We start from the raw sequence: 16,378 nt of genomic DNA on the forward strand, positions 1-16,378 counted from the left end.
AAAAAGGAATTCACTTACTTCAAGTCATTTCCAAACCAAAAGTAAGCAAGTATTTCCATTAAATATCTACTAAACCATTTTTTAATATAATATTTATAATGGTTTATACTTACATTTGATGTTAAATTTATTAATTGTTAGATGAGAAATGGTGAATCTTATTTATATTTAATACTTCGTTTTTAATATAATACGATTAATCCCNAATTGATAAGGATGCATGAGGTTAGAGTTACACGTGGCATCCTTATCCACTACTAGTCTACCAACTCAAATAAAAACAAAATTAAGGATACTACACCCTTATTCTCAGATCAACAATACGAGATTATTATTTTTTCTATTAATTTTTGAACAATACTACTGTTACATCTAAAAAAATATATATTAATCTTAAATTCTCTCATTCATGAGTTCATATTGTGCCCTTATATATTTTGTCAAAAAATTATACTAAAAATCTATAAAAAAAATTCTAAATGTAGGATAAAGGAGCGTAAAAATTTTAATTTCTTTTTGGGTCTAAAGTAAAAGTAGTATTTATTTTTTTAAAAAAAAGGACGAAGGGAACAAGGGTGAGAAATATATAATAGGAAAAATAGACCGTATTATTGTTATTTTGCAAGATAGTCCTTTCTACTTTATAAAATTACAAACTATTAACTTTGGACCATATATTAATCATATGGTTTTCTACTGGTTTGTTTGATCCTAAATTCGAACTTTGAATTAATTTAAAACTCTCTATTACTATAGAAATTTTTAATTTAATTTTTGATTATCTAACTGTAGCGATCAAATTTTTTCCTTCTATTTTCTTTTATTACAAATTTTTCGGATAAAAATTCTTCATCTGAATTAATTTTATCCGTAAATATCGTCTTATTTAACATTTAATATAATTTGATTATTTCCCTCTCCTCTCATTAACATATTTAATTTGATTATGATTTAGAGTGCACTCCCATCAATTCAAACCCTTTATCACGATGGGTCATCACCAATTCTTAAAACTATGTTAAAAGGCTCGAAGCAATCCAAAATTTTAATATTCTTATACATACATATCCAATATATTTTGGAATAATTGCATATGATTTCTTGCAGAAATATCATATAGAAAGTAAATTTTTACAAAAGTTGAGTGATCAAATTTGTGACTCCAAAAATCTTTTTGTTTGCAAATATATCTTTCTGTTAAAAAAAATATTGATAACGATGAGTAAAAAAATATAATAATAATAACTACGGTTAGACAAAGAGTAAAATGACTTATTTACCTGAGTAGAACTACTATGCTAAGCATAGAGAATCCGGTGCTTCCGATTTTTTGGCACTTAGATCAACTCCTTTGATCATTTCTAACATTTGGATTAATACTATTACTCTGTGGGGACCACTCAACCCTAAGGGTACTATTCAACTCTGGAGGAAACCGCTATCGATCATTCCAACCGCATAATTTTTGATCCAACGGTCAAAAAGTTGGAAGCATCAGATTCTCTATACTTTCCATAATATAGTAGCTCTACACTATTTACCTCTTATATATATATATATATAATTTGTACAATATTGAGTTCTACCACCTTTCCCTCCTCTTCTCTTTGCCTATGTCAGTAGCGAGGCCTATAGTGCTGAAGGCATGGCGAGGGCTTGGCGCAACGAAGATGAGATATATCGCACGGTTGGTTGTGAAGGTAAGGGAAGAGAGAAAGAAAAATAGCTTCTTTCAGGACAAGTTTGTCAGAGCAAAATTATAATTTCACGTATCCACCGTCAGAAAATTAATTGTGGATTAAACTATAGGAACAAATATAAACGTATCAAAACTTTTCGATGGATATATTTGCAAATAATAAAATTTTCGAAAAGATAAATTTGATTATTTAAATATTATAAAATTTTACCTGCTATTCGAGACCTTTGCAAGGAGCTTAAACCAGCATCTTTATCACTCACAAGTGAAGAAATTTAGAACAAAAATAAAAATTATTCTATATATTATTTTCTATTTGAATATATTTTTTTGGATTGTTATCAACTAAATAAGTTTGCTGGTGCTAATAGCTTTCAATTGCGATGGTATTCTAGAAGAACTATAATGGCTCGAATTCGAACTCATAAAAAATGACGTGACGGAAAGATTTTTATGGAGTGTTAGGACGTCTATGAATAAGACTCCAATATAAATAAATAAATAAGATTTTTTCTTTACCTTTTTCCCAAAATATGAATTTCCTAAAAAAAAAATTCATTTTTTCTTTTTATCCTGAACACAAAAAAAAAAAAAAAGGCAAAACCTACCTAACATGGAGGTGCTGAGATGTCATATCTAAAATACCCAGGGGCAAAACGGTCAAATTAACGACCAGGCCATTCACACTGCTACAAAGCTAGTAAGTGGCGGGTTTACTTTTTCACTTCACACTTTATTACAGGACGGAGCCTACCTCATCCAAGTGAATTTCCAATTTTGCCCCTCTTCTCACCTATAAGAACCTAACTCCCTCCCCTCATCTCTCTCCAAGAAACTGCTCCATAAAAGTACAGATTTTGGGAGCAAATTCACTCCCAATGGCTTCTTCTACCGAGATTTTCGGCGCACTTCGGTATCAAAAATCTCCACGTTTTCATTCTCCGAACTCTCTGCACCTCCGCAGCCGCGCGAACTACCTCTATTTTCCCCCTGCTTCGCTTCCTTTGAAGCAGGGGAGGGGGTACGGCCCGCGAAAATCGCGAAAGGTCGCGACTTCCGCGACGGCAACCGAGGATAAGGCGGTGAGGGTGGAGACGGAGAAGCCCGCGAAGCTGAGAATAAGCGCGACAGTGACAGTGAGGAGGAAGAAGAAGGAGGATATCGTAGAAATGATCACGAACCAAATCGACACGTGCGCAGATAAGATGGGCCGCAGTGTTGTCTTAGAACTCGTTAGCACCGAAATCGATCCAAGTACGCTTATGATTTCTACGGGCTTTGAAAAAAAAATTTGATTCAAGTTTTGATCTTTATTATACCACTGTTCATGCTTAGAATCGTACAAGGTACAGGTTTTCATTGTAACGGCTCCAGCTATTTGTTGACTTTTTCTGCACCTTTGACTTAGTTTTGATGCATGCATGTAGCGCTATCTCATTGAGCATTTAATTTAATAACAATATTGTTCTCCAACACGGTGTGCATAGTCGTAACATATCACACGGATCATACTGATTCAGCTAAAATATAAATTTATAATAAATAGTTTGTAGAGATTTATTTTTAAATAAAATTTTAGTTATAATTAGCTCTTCTTTTTGTGTATTTAAGTTACTAAGGGTCCGAAAACAAGCAAACAGGCCGAGCTGGTGGACAAGTCCGAGAAGAAGGACGTAAAGGCCCGACAAGTCGTGTACATCGCTGAGTTCACAGTCGAGTCCGACTTCGGCGAGCCGGGTGCGATCACGGTCCTCAATCGGCACCACAGGGAGTTCTTTCTGGAGAGTGTTGTGGCCGACGGCTTCGATAGCGGGCCGGTCCACTTCACTTGCCAATCGTGGGTCCAGCCCGCCAGAATCCAGCCCAAGAAGAGGGTGTTCTTTACTAACAAGGTCAACTCTTGCTCCTTCCTAGATGCACTAAAAAGCTGTCTGGTGCACGCGGCTGCAACTGCACTATAGTTTTAACTATGTTCATATTTAAATTCAGTATTTGATTTGATATAATTGAATTCAACTATTGCATTAAAATTATGAGTTGTAAATTGGCCGCAATTCTAACTGCAGTCGTTGAAAAAATAATAATAGTAACTAATCGTATCTACTTAATCATCTTTTACAATTCTAAATCTTTGCAGCACTTTCTACTAATTCATCCAACTAAATGAAATATATATAGCCGTAACTATTATGTTTTTAATTGCATGCATTTTCAAGTGTACTATACTCAAAATTGCATTCAAGCAAATGCCCCTAACTTCAATTGCAAGTAACTTTGGATTGGCCCTTACAAAAGAAAACTACTCAACCAGTCAATTTAATTACTTTCTCCAAAATTTTAGGCTTCTATACCTACACTCTCCACATTGCTTTTTTCGTAGTTCGTTCATAGAGCTCAGAAAGGTTAAACATGTTAACAAACAGATCACCAAAAATAATACACCATAAGAGCCAAAATATTTTTTAAAACACTATCTTCTAGTTGTACGGATGTATCAAGTTATGTATTTTGAGGCTAAAAAATTCTAAATATCGAACTAATGAATCTTTCGGCCTTTTGTTATGTGAAAAACAGCCTTATTTGCCGTCAGAGACACCCCCTGGGTTAAGAGAGTTGAGAGAGCAGGAGCTAAAAGAGTTGAGAGGAGATGGGACGGGAGAACGAAAGCTCACAGATCGGATTTACGACTACGCCACTTATAACGACTTGGGTAACCCGGACAAGGGGACGGAGTATGCTCGTCGAGTGCTCGGAGGAGATCGAGTTCCTTATCCGCGGCGATTGAGAACTGGGAGGCCCCCGACTATTTCAGGTAAACTAATGGCTTAAGATTTATAAGTTATAGCTAAGCGAATAAGATCTTGTTTGGCTCCGCTTCTTCTGCTTTAGCCATTCATAATTCTAAGTCCAAATTAGCTGTTTGGTTAGATTCTTATAAGTGTCCACAGGTTGGGCAATCATAATATAGCACCGGATTTTATGTTATTTACTACGTACCGTACTATTGTGTGGTCCATTTTAGTACCACACAGTTGGATCTGATAGGTTCTAAGTTTTTAAGGACACTGAAGGTTTCATTTCATCTCGTTCATCGCTCAACAAATAGCAAAAGTGGTTATTTGTAACATGAATTTAAGATCGAATTGGAAATTGTCATTCGAATAAAATTAGAGGCAAATAGCTAGATTAAGTTTACAAATTCCCAGCATATTTTAGATGTGTGAAGAGTATATCATCATGAACACGTTTTAAGAAATGATTTATTGAGCAACTATCACAATTTTGTGTGGGAACTAGTTGAACGCACACAACATCAATATCTTAACACAACTTTTGCGAGATGTCCTCAGCATCCACTATTATGTTGAGAATTAGATGGTGGAGACAATTTAGAACAATTTAACTAGAGAGCAAGCGCAGTCCGAAAGCGTTTTTCCACTCCAAAACCCTTTTTTTGTCGAGTGATCACAAACGCATGGCAGTGGAGCTAGGTAGGAAGGGTTTTTTTTTTTAAGAAAAATATAGTACACTATCCACTTTATTCAATAGAAAAATAAATTTTGCATCGAGATGGAGACAGTTGAGACATCACAAAACAAAAGGGAAAAGAGCACGCAAAAAAAAAAAAGGGTACACAAAAAGGATCAAGAGAAAAAAAATTAAAGTGTCGAATGTCTGCCAAAATTCTAACGCGAGTTTTTAATTACTTCTGTTTTTAAAAATAATATTATTTCTTTCCAACCAGATAGATAACTCTCCAAGTTGCCAAATGTCTAGTGAAATCGTCAATCATCTTATGTACATCACAGTATATATCATGTGCTTTGGCCCTCCCATGCACCATGCTAACACCTTGGGCCCAGCATTCATCCCAACAACCACTCTCTCAAACTCATGTAGCTTATTTTGTCCGGAACTTAAATTAGATTCACTCCATAACTAACAACCAGGCATTTGCATTTGCATTTGCATTTGCTGCCTCTTGCAAGCAAAGCGCAGGACCCAACAATCAAATCATCTACAGGAGAGTCTAAATAGATAGGAGTTTTTGTGAGGAATTTTTAAGGAAAATATAGGCAGATTCAGAAGCATGTACAACTGATAAATAAGAAAGAAGATAAGAATTTAACTGTGGTGGATTTGAAATAGTTCTAGGATTAAACCTCTTAATTCGACTATAGCATTAATTTTGAACGGTGGTTAAGCTTAAAAAGTTAGAAAAGTTAAACGTATTAGGATTAGAATAATTTTAGAATGAATGATTCTTGTGAGAAATGAGATATCTCAGTCTCGTGGACCTAGAAATACATGACCCTAGGATTACATGTTTATTAGTACTGCTACGTACAGATCTCCTATAATGTAGGCCGCGTATATATTGTTAATATATATATATATATAGAGAGAGAGAGAGAGGAAAAGTAGGACTACGATACTTTTATGAGTATATAGCTCTTTCTACTTATAAGTTGTTTTCGATGATAGAACTTCCGAATCAATGGTTCACTTCATTAAATATGATCTAGAATATTTGAAACTTTTAAAAAATAAATTTTATAATTTTTTAAAATTATAATATAGTTCATAAAGTGGGCATAAAATAAATGGTCAAAGTCAAACGATGTCTTAAAAATGGATGATTGGATTCTTTAATTTAAAATCCGAGTTAATTATTAATCTTTATCTAGATAGTGAATAGAATTTTCTATCAAAATTTCAACCGATTTTAATTTTTTTTATACCGTTAAACTAACAAGTATCTCATACCGGTCGTTAAAAATTATCAATTTTGAAATCTTTTGCTCGTAAGGTAAACGATGTCAAAAAATTATAAAATTTGATTTCTAGAAGTTTTAAATGCTCTAGATAACAGTATGGATTGTCGATACGGAAACTCTATCATTGAAAATGACCTATGAGTTCGAAAGCAATATCATACTCATAAAAATATAGTAGAGGGCACATCATCGAGTTTCCCACCGTTAGATTTAACCCTTTGATTATTTTTATCCGTTAAATTATACTATTCAACCATTAATTCACTCAATCTTAGAGGGCACATCATCGTAACTGTACATTTTTTCATCCAATGACCTATAACCTAATAGTACCAATTGCTCGACACTATTGATAGTATTCCGGTCTAATTTATATATATATAAAAGAATTTGATTGAGCACATCCAGCCACTCATAAATGCGACGTTACGGGGGGAACCCACGGCGATGGTAGGGTCGTCTGCTCGGAAGGGAAGATGCATTCAACGTCCGGCAAAAGACAGCTCAACATCGCGTCAATTATGCAACAAAAAATTATGGATCCTGTGCGTCCTGACACCAACAAGTGACGGTCGGATTTAATTGTGCGGGCCCCACGTAAACACAAACGGTACTGTGCATGGAGATCAGGGATTTAATTGAATTGTACTGTAAACGAAACCGCGGCCGCAGATTCGCACGGTGGGTTCGCGTACCTGAAAGAGACTTGACGGCGAAAGTCGACGTGTCCGCATCTGGGTCGTTAAGATTTTTTGTGGTGTTCTTTTGATTGATTTTTTAAAAAAAATTTTTGGGTGCCAAAGTGTTTTTTTTTTTTAACTTATTAGCATGCAGAAATTTTATTTACAAATGCAGTACTATTTTAAGGATCCGATGCATTTTTAAAAAAAAAAATTTTAAAAGGGTGGTGATGAGCTAGTAATACCGAAATCTTTATCACTATCGTGTTTTAAGTTTGATATATATATATTTGTATACTATATATAATTGAACTTTTATATTTTTAAAAATATCAAGTTATTAATACTTTTAAGTTTTCTGCTCTTTTTTTTTTAGAGATAGGTAGCATGCACGCTATCCGCTTCGTTTATTTTATTTAGAAATAAACTTAGCTAGAAATGTGAATCAACTAGGATTCAAACTTGGGACCTCGGGTACCAACCACCAAGCCCTTTGTTATTTGCTCTAGAGACGATCAGTAAGTTTTCTGCTCTTAAATTAACAGATGTACGATTAGAATGATAGTGGTTTTATAAGGTTGAGTGGATAGTTGTTTGAATAGTATGATCTAACAGATAGAAATGGTCAAAGGGATAGATCTAACGGCGGAAAACTCAATAGCACAAATCGCTCGGTGTTATCGATAGTATAGTAGCACAAATCGCTCGGTGTTATCGATAGTATTAGAGACATTTTTTTGGTTTTTTTTTTTCACTTTTTATGTTGGAGAATTTATTTCTTGGACTTCATTTAAATGGATAATAAGCAATTTTTTGTATACAAATTTATTTGATGATTGAAACAAAAATATTAATAATTGCCATGCAAAAGAGCTTATTATCACGATCTTAACGTTTTTGTTCGCAAAGACCGTGCAGCGCCCGCCTTCCTATTTGAAAATGGGCAAGTCTAACTCCTTATTAGGGCTGGCAAACGAGCGAGCCGGCTCGCGTTCGACTCGTGTTCGGCTCGATATTCGACTCGAAATTAAATGAGCCGAGCTTCAACAAAATAAAAGGCTCGAAATTCATTTCAAGCCGAGCTTGAGTATTACTCGGCTCGTTCGAATTAGGCTCGAAAAGCTCGAAAACCTCGAATATATATATATATATATATATAATGTATTTTAATTATATATAGGCTTTAATTTAATTTGGGTCATTATTGTTGGCCCATAAAATAAACCCAACAAGTACAACCGTACAATTGAGCCCAACACTAAATTTACATAACATACTCTTTCTTTCAGACTTTCACTGCTGCACATAACCCTAAAATATGATAACATTCATATTCCCAAATCCCTAATTTTTTTTCCCCTCTCTCTCTCTCTCTCTCTCTCTCTCTCTCTCTCACAGACCCTCACCCAGTCAGGCAGTCACCCTATCTCACATTTCTTGCAATTATTTTGTATTTTGAACTATTGGATATGTTGCATCAAATTGTAGGTAATGTTATATAAAAATTAAACTATTGATTATATATTGTCGAGAATTTCAATCGGCTCGTTTAGAGCTCGAGCTCGGCTCGACTCGAAATTAGGCTCGCTCGAGCTCCGCTCGAATTAATTTCAAGCCGAGTTTGAGCCTAGATTTAGGCTCGAAATTAATTTCAAGCCGAATTTGAGCTGACATAAGCTCGCTCGAGCTCGGCTCGTTTCCACCCCTACTCCTTATTGCTAGTCTGGACCTTCGCACCCTACGACTAAGAATGCAAAAAGAAGAGAAAAGAGAAGGACAGAGATTTTCGAAAAATTAAATACTTCACTATTTAGAAAAATAGGACTACAATGCAAAACTCCTCTTGTATCTCAATCTTCTACTTCTACTTTGGCCTTAGCCAACCCTTATACTTATAAGCTCCTAAATACATTGAATTTAGTATACACTAACTCACCATTAAGCACACATTAAAACACACATTAACTCACCTACTATCACATAGTAATGAGCTGCCCATGTCTCTTGGGTTTTCGCCGGCGGTTGTGGAGGCATTAATTGCAGCAATTACATAACCCTTCTTCTCAAATAAAAGACCGCTGATTTTGGGCATTCTTAACAACCCGTTCCACTAGCAAAGATAGGCCAGGAACTTGGCCGCATTGAAAAATCGTTGAATCCCTGATATTATGCTACATTTTGACTGGTTTGGTTCTCAAATAACATGGTAGGAAAAGCGCAAGTGCAGTATTTTTTAAAATTTAGGCCTAAAGTGGGTAATAGTAATGAAAAATGTATGAACCAAGTCACAAAATATCTCGATAATTAAAAAGCCGTTAAAGTTTCTGATTATATGGATATTTCGAGTAACATAGTATTAGAATCAATTCTAAATTTCTATCGTTCTATATTTAATCTCTACCTTCAGCAGCTAATTTTTATTTATAAAAAAATCAATCTTTTGAGTAGCATGACCTGCTCTGAAATTATTTACATTTCTTTTTTTTTTCTTTTCTCTAGACATTCATACAGAGAGTAGGGTGGAGGAACCCCAGCCGATGTACGTACCGCGACGAGGCATTCGAGGAGGAGAAGCAGGAGATGTTCCGTGCGGGCGAGCGCAGGGCGAAGCTCCACGGCCTGCTGCCGTCGATCGTCGCATCCCTACGCTCGTTGGAAACCGGCGACGACGACTTTCGGGGATTTCATGAGGTGGACAGCCTCTTCAAAGAAGGGCTAGGTTCAAACCGGAGCTTGTTTGATCACATTCTCCACAAAGTTCCTTTCGTTAAAGAGATTCAGGAGTTCGCCGAGGGAATGCTCCGTTTTGACACTCCCCACATCATAGCAAGTAAGTTGAAAGAAAAAATATGGTTGATGCATGTTTTATAATGCCACATACTTAAATTTTTTTTTTTCTCACAAGTGCCTGTTTGATCGAACTTCTTGGTTAGTTCTTTTACACTCGAAACGTAATTGTTGATGCGATAAAAAGTTTTCTGCATTTCGGGTTCAACACGAAAAAGAACTAAAATTTAAAAGTTCTGGACTAAAATTTGTAAGCAACTTTACTCGAACAGCAATTCTTTATAAGCTCCAGGAGTGAAAATAGGTCGTCATAGGTGTAAAAGCGAAGGATTTCAAAATAATATGTGAAAAGTTAAATGCAAATACACAAATTTTATATATGTATTATAGCCCAATTTGAAATGAGAATGCGAGTTCTAAATATTTTGCTTTTACTATCTAGGAATAGTCAGTAACTTTTTTTTCTAAAATAAGACCATTGAATTTCTAAAATCTAGAAAAAACACAAGTTTGATAGTACAATTAAATGTTTTGTAATTTAGAATTCATATTTCAAAATAAGTTATAGATTGCACGTTTGGCCCTTAAATTGAGGCATGCAACACTTTGATCTTTAAATTAACTTTAATTTATTGTAATTTTTAACTCGAACTTTCAGGATTGTTGCGATCAAGTCCAACAATCCAATTTCGTTAACTAAATATTGACTCACCGCTTATGTAAAATTGATGAAACATCCTAATTCTTCGCTTATTACTGATCACGAAACTGCTGTATTATTTTCACATTAACAATTCATTAATATTTAGTCTACTGAATTAAGTTATAAATTTTAATTTGCAATAATTCTAGAGTTCTAATAAAAAATTATTATAGTAAATTAAAGTTTAACGAACAAACTTGGCATCTCCATGATTGTTTGAGGACAATATGTGCAATTTATCCCAAAAAAGAAAAAGAAAAAGAAAAGTTACTGTAGTGGTTACTGTGGTACTATGGAGTGTCTACTTGTGTCCAAGTTTCAACATTTTAATGGATAAAAATAAAAACTACATCATCATGAGCTTTTCGGGTGAATCATTATAATGCAATTTAGTAGGTGGTGACTAATTGGTACGCTTTATCATTTTGTGTAGGAACAATAATATCTAGGTTCATAATTTTAAATAGATCTAGTTATTAAAGATAACTATTGAATTCAACAATAAAACTTAGTAAAAATAATTTTATAGATAAAAAAAAAAAAAAATACTTCAAATATCGTACTTGTGATTTTGTACTTTCTCACTTAGTACCTTATGATTTAAAGTGTATCACTTTCGTACCTGTAGTTTTATCTTTCTCTTTTTGTTATTCCTTTTACTAATTTTTTTTGTTAAATTAGTGACAAATTTAAAATTAAAGAATATTAAAGTGAATANTGGTTTTATTTTTTTCTTTTTGTCACCCCTTTGTTAACTTTTCGTTAAATCATATATAAAAAAATTTCAGATAACTTTTTGTTAAATCGAATACCTGTAGTTTTATCTTTCTCTTTTTGTTATTCCTTTTACTAATTTTTTTTGTTAAATTAGTGACAAATTTAAAATTAAAGAATATTAAAGTGAATATTAAATAAACTACTGGTATTCGATTTAACAAAAAGTTATCTGAAATTTTTTTATATATGATTTAACGAAAAGTTAACAAAGGGGTGACAAAAAGAAAAAAATAAAACCACAGAGTACTAAATTGATATACTTTAAACTACAGAGTACTAAAGTGAAAATGTGCGAAATCACAAGGGTGGAAATTAAAGTTTACCCTAGATAAAATTACTTACAGGTGCTGCAATACAATTCTATAATTTTAATAAAATTGCTGCTGGCTAAATTATTAAGTTTGATAGTATTAGTAAAATAGAAAATCTCTATATCTAAAACTTTTAATCTATTTTTTGAGTTGCAAATTATGGAGATGTTTAACTGCTTAATAATGTGATACGACTACTCATTTAGATGGTCCAAAGCTCTAACCAATTAGATGGTCCATAGCCTATATATGTTTTACAAATTTCAAAAGTATTCTTTGTGGTCCATTAGTACGAAGGATAAGATTACGCCAATTCTTCGATAGGTGTTCTTTTTGGACCAATAATTTTCTCGCACCATATTGGCGTACTTTGGAATAAGTTTTGGCTCACTATACTTCGATTGTTTTAGTGGTGTTAGTCCTCAATTAATGTGAAAATATTTTATCGATTATTCATGCAACATTGAAATTCAGTGGTTTACATGATTAACCGCATATGGAACAATTTCACATTCAGAAGATCTTTTCTCAAAAAGAAGCGGAGTTTGGAATCTTTTAGCCAATTTAGATTTGATCGTATCGTAAGATATTTTTGAATACATTGGTGTGAGTTCCTTAAAATGTTGTATTTATATTTTGATTACAGTTATTTATGATGGGAAGAATTTTAATTAATTCATGCGCACATTTTAAAAATATTATATTAGCCAATTCATTTTTAATTTGGAAGGAGCCTTTGATAGTTATTAATCGTCACCAATTATCACTCACGTAAGTCGTCGAAAATTACTGTAGCCTAGGTTGTACATGATCCGGGAATTGGCACGTGGCAACAGCTCATAAGATTACTACACCCAATCAATGCATGCCATGTCATTATCCAGGATTTTCTGGGACCCACCCATTTTAACAAATTTTATTTAGATTTCTTTTAGTGTTCATTTTAACTTTTAAAAGTTAGCATTAATCACCCGAGCAAGCACTTCATTGAAAAAAATATATATTTGGATTCATATTAATGTTATAATAAAGATGAGATAATTATCTGTAAATACGTTATCGCAGATGACAAGTTTGCATGGATGCGCGACGATGAGTTCGCACGCCAAACACTCGCCGGCATTAACCCTGTCAGTATAGAGCGGCTCCGGGTAACTCTCCACGACTTCCAAGAGCATAATTTTCGTCATTTGAAAAAAAAATTTACCCAAAATATCTTCAGATGTTACGAGTGTGCTTAACAAACTTTAGGGATATGATCTATTAAATATAAAAACATATAAATATTATTCTCAAACAACTTAAACTTTGAGGGACCGTTTGGTTAGATGTAGTTATAAATACAGTGTAGTTAGAGATACATGCAGTTAGAAATACAACAGCTATAACTACATGAATCTTATTTAGTTGGATGTAACAGAAAGCGCTGCAAGTATAAATAATTTGTTTAGTTGCATGCAGTTGAGAAATAATTTTTAAAATTTTATTATTTTATATATATGATGGTGAGATTACCTCCAATGTAAAAAATAATAATAATAATTTTTGTTTAAAAAATATTGAGGAGGTAAGTATATCTTTTATTTAAAATTACTCTCTCCATCTGCTGTAGTTGGAACTGTGGGCCAATTTGGGCGTAGTTCGAACTGCTACAGTTGGGCCTCCTCCTGCAATTCCTCCTGCAACAGTAGGAGTTAAATATATCAAATCAAACACGAAATTTGTATTTACATACAGTTACAACTATAGTGCAGTTACAACTACATGCAACCAAACGGTCCCTTAGAGCACAACGGTTGATTAACATAGTATCAAACATGAGGAAAGTGTTAAATATAAAAATATATAAATATTGTTATCTAACAATTTAACCTTTTAGTCTAGAGTGGTAACTTAAAGTACAGCGATTGTTTCACATGATCGCCTTTTCAGGTGTTCCCACCTGTTAGCAAACTTGATCCGGCTACCTATGGGCCTCCTGAATCTGCCATCAGAGAAGAACACATCATCGGCCATTTAGAGGGCATGTCAATTCAAAAGGTGATTATTCTATTTATTGAAAATTTTAATTTTTATTATCTAATTTTTATTTCTATATATGTTTTTTTTTTTTCGTATATTCATTTTCTTTTAATACCGTGGCAGGCGTTGGAGGAGAACAAATTATACATTTTGGATTACCACGACACCTACCTTCCTTTCATCGACCAAATCAACGCGCAAGACGGCCGAAAGGCCTACGCAACTCGCACGCTATTCTACCTGACGGATCTCGGGACCCTGAAGCCGATAGCGATCGAGCTCAGCCTCCCTCCGATGACCAAGAACTGCCCTCGCGCGAAGCGCGTCCTCACGCCGCCCGCCGACGCCACCACCAGCTGGTTGTGGCAGCTGGCCAAGGCCCATGTTTGCGCCAACGACGCGGGCGTCCACCAACTCATCAATCATTGGTAAATGAAATATAATAGGACATACTCTTTCTGATGTCATGTCACTTTAAAGATCAAGTACGATGGATGGAACCGTCACAGATTTGAAATCTTTTTTTTTTTTTTCTTTCTTTTTTTATTTATGATCGAATGTTTGTAACCGAGTTTGAAATATTTGGGGTACATAGGTTGAGGACGCACGCGTGCGTGGAGCCGTTCATAATAGCTGCGCATCGGCAGTTAAGCGCGATGCACCAGCTGCTGAAGCCTCACATGAGGTACACCCTGCAGATCAACGCCCTCGCGCGCCAGACCCTCGTCAACGCCGGCGGAGTCGTCGAGTCCGGCTTCACCCCCGGAAAGTTCTGCATGGAGATGAGCGCCGCCGCGTACCGGGATCACTGGCGCTTCGACCAGGAGGGCCTCCCCGCCGATCTTATCAGAAGGTATTGTTATTGTTGTTATGGTTATTGGTCTTGTTGTTGTTAATATTATTATTTATTATTAGCTAACTAAAGTTATGTTTTAGATTAATAAATTTGACTCGAAATTTTAATTTTAAATTTTAAACTTCAAATTTTTAAAATAACTTAAATTATGTAAAATTTTTTATAAATATTTATTTTTTTGACTTTTCCTTTCTAACTGTCAAAAATTTATATTTTTCTCTCTCAATATTTTCTGTTGTTGCATTTAGTCCCCTTCCCCGTCGCGGTTCTATCAACTATTTCATCAATTTCTTATAATTTATACCGAAAGTACCCTTCAAAATAATAAAAATAAATTATTTTTTTTCTTATAAAAGAAGTGTGGATAATTTGGTTATTTTGCGCTTTCTACTGACGTCGTACCCTCTGAAAATTTTTCTTAAATTTCAATGAGCCAAAATATAGAATTTTAAAAGTCAGAAAGAAAAGTGAGAAAACGAATATTTACATGGAGATTTAATCTCCAGTAATTTAGCCTTTTGTTGTTTTTGATAACATTAAAAAAGAAAAAAGCAGCTAAAGATTTTTTGAAAAAGGAATTAATGTATGTTAACAAGTGTAGGGGGATGGCGGTGGAGGACCCGCGGGAGGCGAGCGGGGTGCGGCTGGTGATCGAGGACTATCCGTACGCGGCGGACGGGCTGCTGCTGTGGTCGGCGATGGAGCGGTGGGTGCGCACCTACGTCGCCGCCTACTACCCCACCCCGCACCGCCTGCGCGCCGACGCCGAGCTGCAGCGCTGGTACGCCGAGGCCCTGCGCTCCGGCCACCCCGACAAGCGCCACGCCCCCGGCTGGCCCCCGCTCGCCGCGGTGGCGGACACGCTCTCGACCAACTCTGGCCACGAGGAGTACCTCATCGAGGAGCTCCGCGGGGACTGGACCGGGGACGCAGAGATGGCGCGTGCGGAGTTGGGGTTCACGGCGGAGGTGCGACGCGCGGGGGAGGAGATCGCACGGTGGAACGCCGACCCGGCGCGGCGCAACCGGTGCGGGGCCGGGGTGCCGCCCTACGAGCTCATGGCGCCCACCTCCGGCCCCGGGGTCACCTACCGCGGCGTCCCTAATAGCATCGCCATTTATTTTTAATTTTAATTTTAATTTTAATTATTATTACTTTACTTTTATAAATTTCTTTCTTTTTTTTTTCCTTGATACTGTTGCAAATAGAAAATGAGAGATGGCAATCGCTTCTCTTCGTAAGAGATCCCCACATGGCTCAGCAACGCGGCTGTGCTCCTTACCCCCGCCCGCCTGGATCTTCGGTTCAACTCCCTCTCTGGCCCCATTCCCTTCACCTTCTCTGTTGCAGACCTCAGATTTCGATTGCAACGGCAATAATGTTTTGTCATCGCTTCTATCTCCATCAGACTCATGCAAAAAATGAGTGGCAGGTGTGTAGCATCATACGTTCATTTTTATGTTATTCTCCTGCAATTCTTATACAAAATCCNTTATGAGAAGTATGCTTTCCAAATCACGAAGATTTTCGAGCTTTTAATCTGTTTTTGATTATAGGCCATCTGATTCAGCTATTTGTGTAAAGAAACTAATAGCCTCATAATAAATCGTTGAAAATAAAAATCTCATAAAAAATAATAATAGTGAACTTAAACTTCAAATCGGAGACTATTGATCTTGCCCTCGATGTTAAATAAAAATTTCTATTAAAATTTTTAGGACCTTAGATCAATTTGTAAATAACGGCGAAAAATTTAAATAATTTG

At 35.5% G+C, this 16,378-nt stretch overlaps 1 pseudogene; it reads left to right on the top strand.

Annotated features, from left to right (window-relative positions):
- LOC109711283 lies at positions 2,549-15,754 on the top strand (annotated as a pseudogene).

Source organism: Ananas comosus, linkage group 6 (assembly GCF_001540865.1).
Source record: "Ananas comosus cultivar F153 linkage group 6, ASM154086v1, whole genome shotgun sequence".
In the NCBI taxonomy this organism is placed as follows: domain Eukaryota; kingdom Viridiplantae; phylum Streptophyta; class Magnoliopsida; order Poales; family Bromeliaceae; genus Ananas; species Ananas comosus.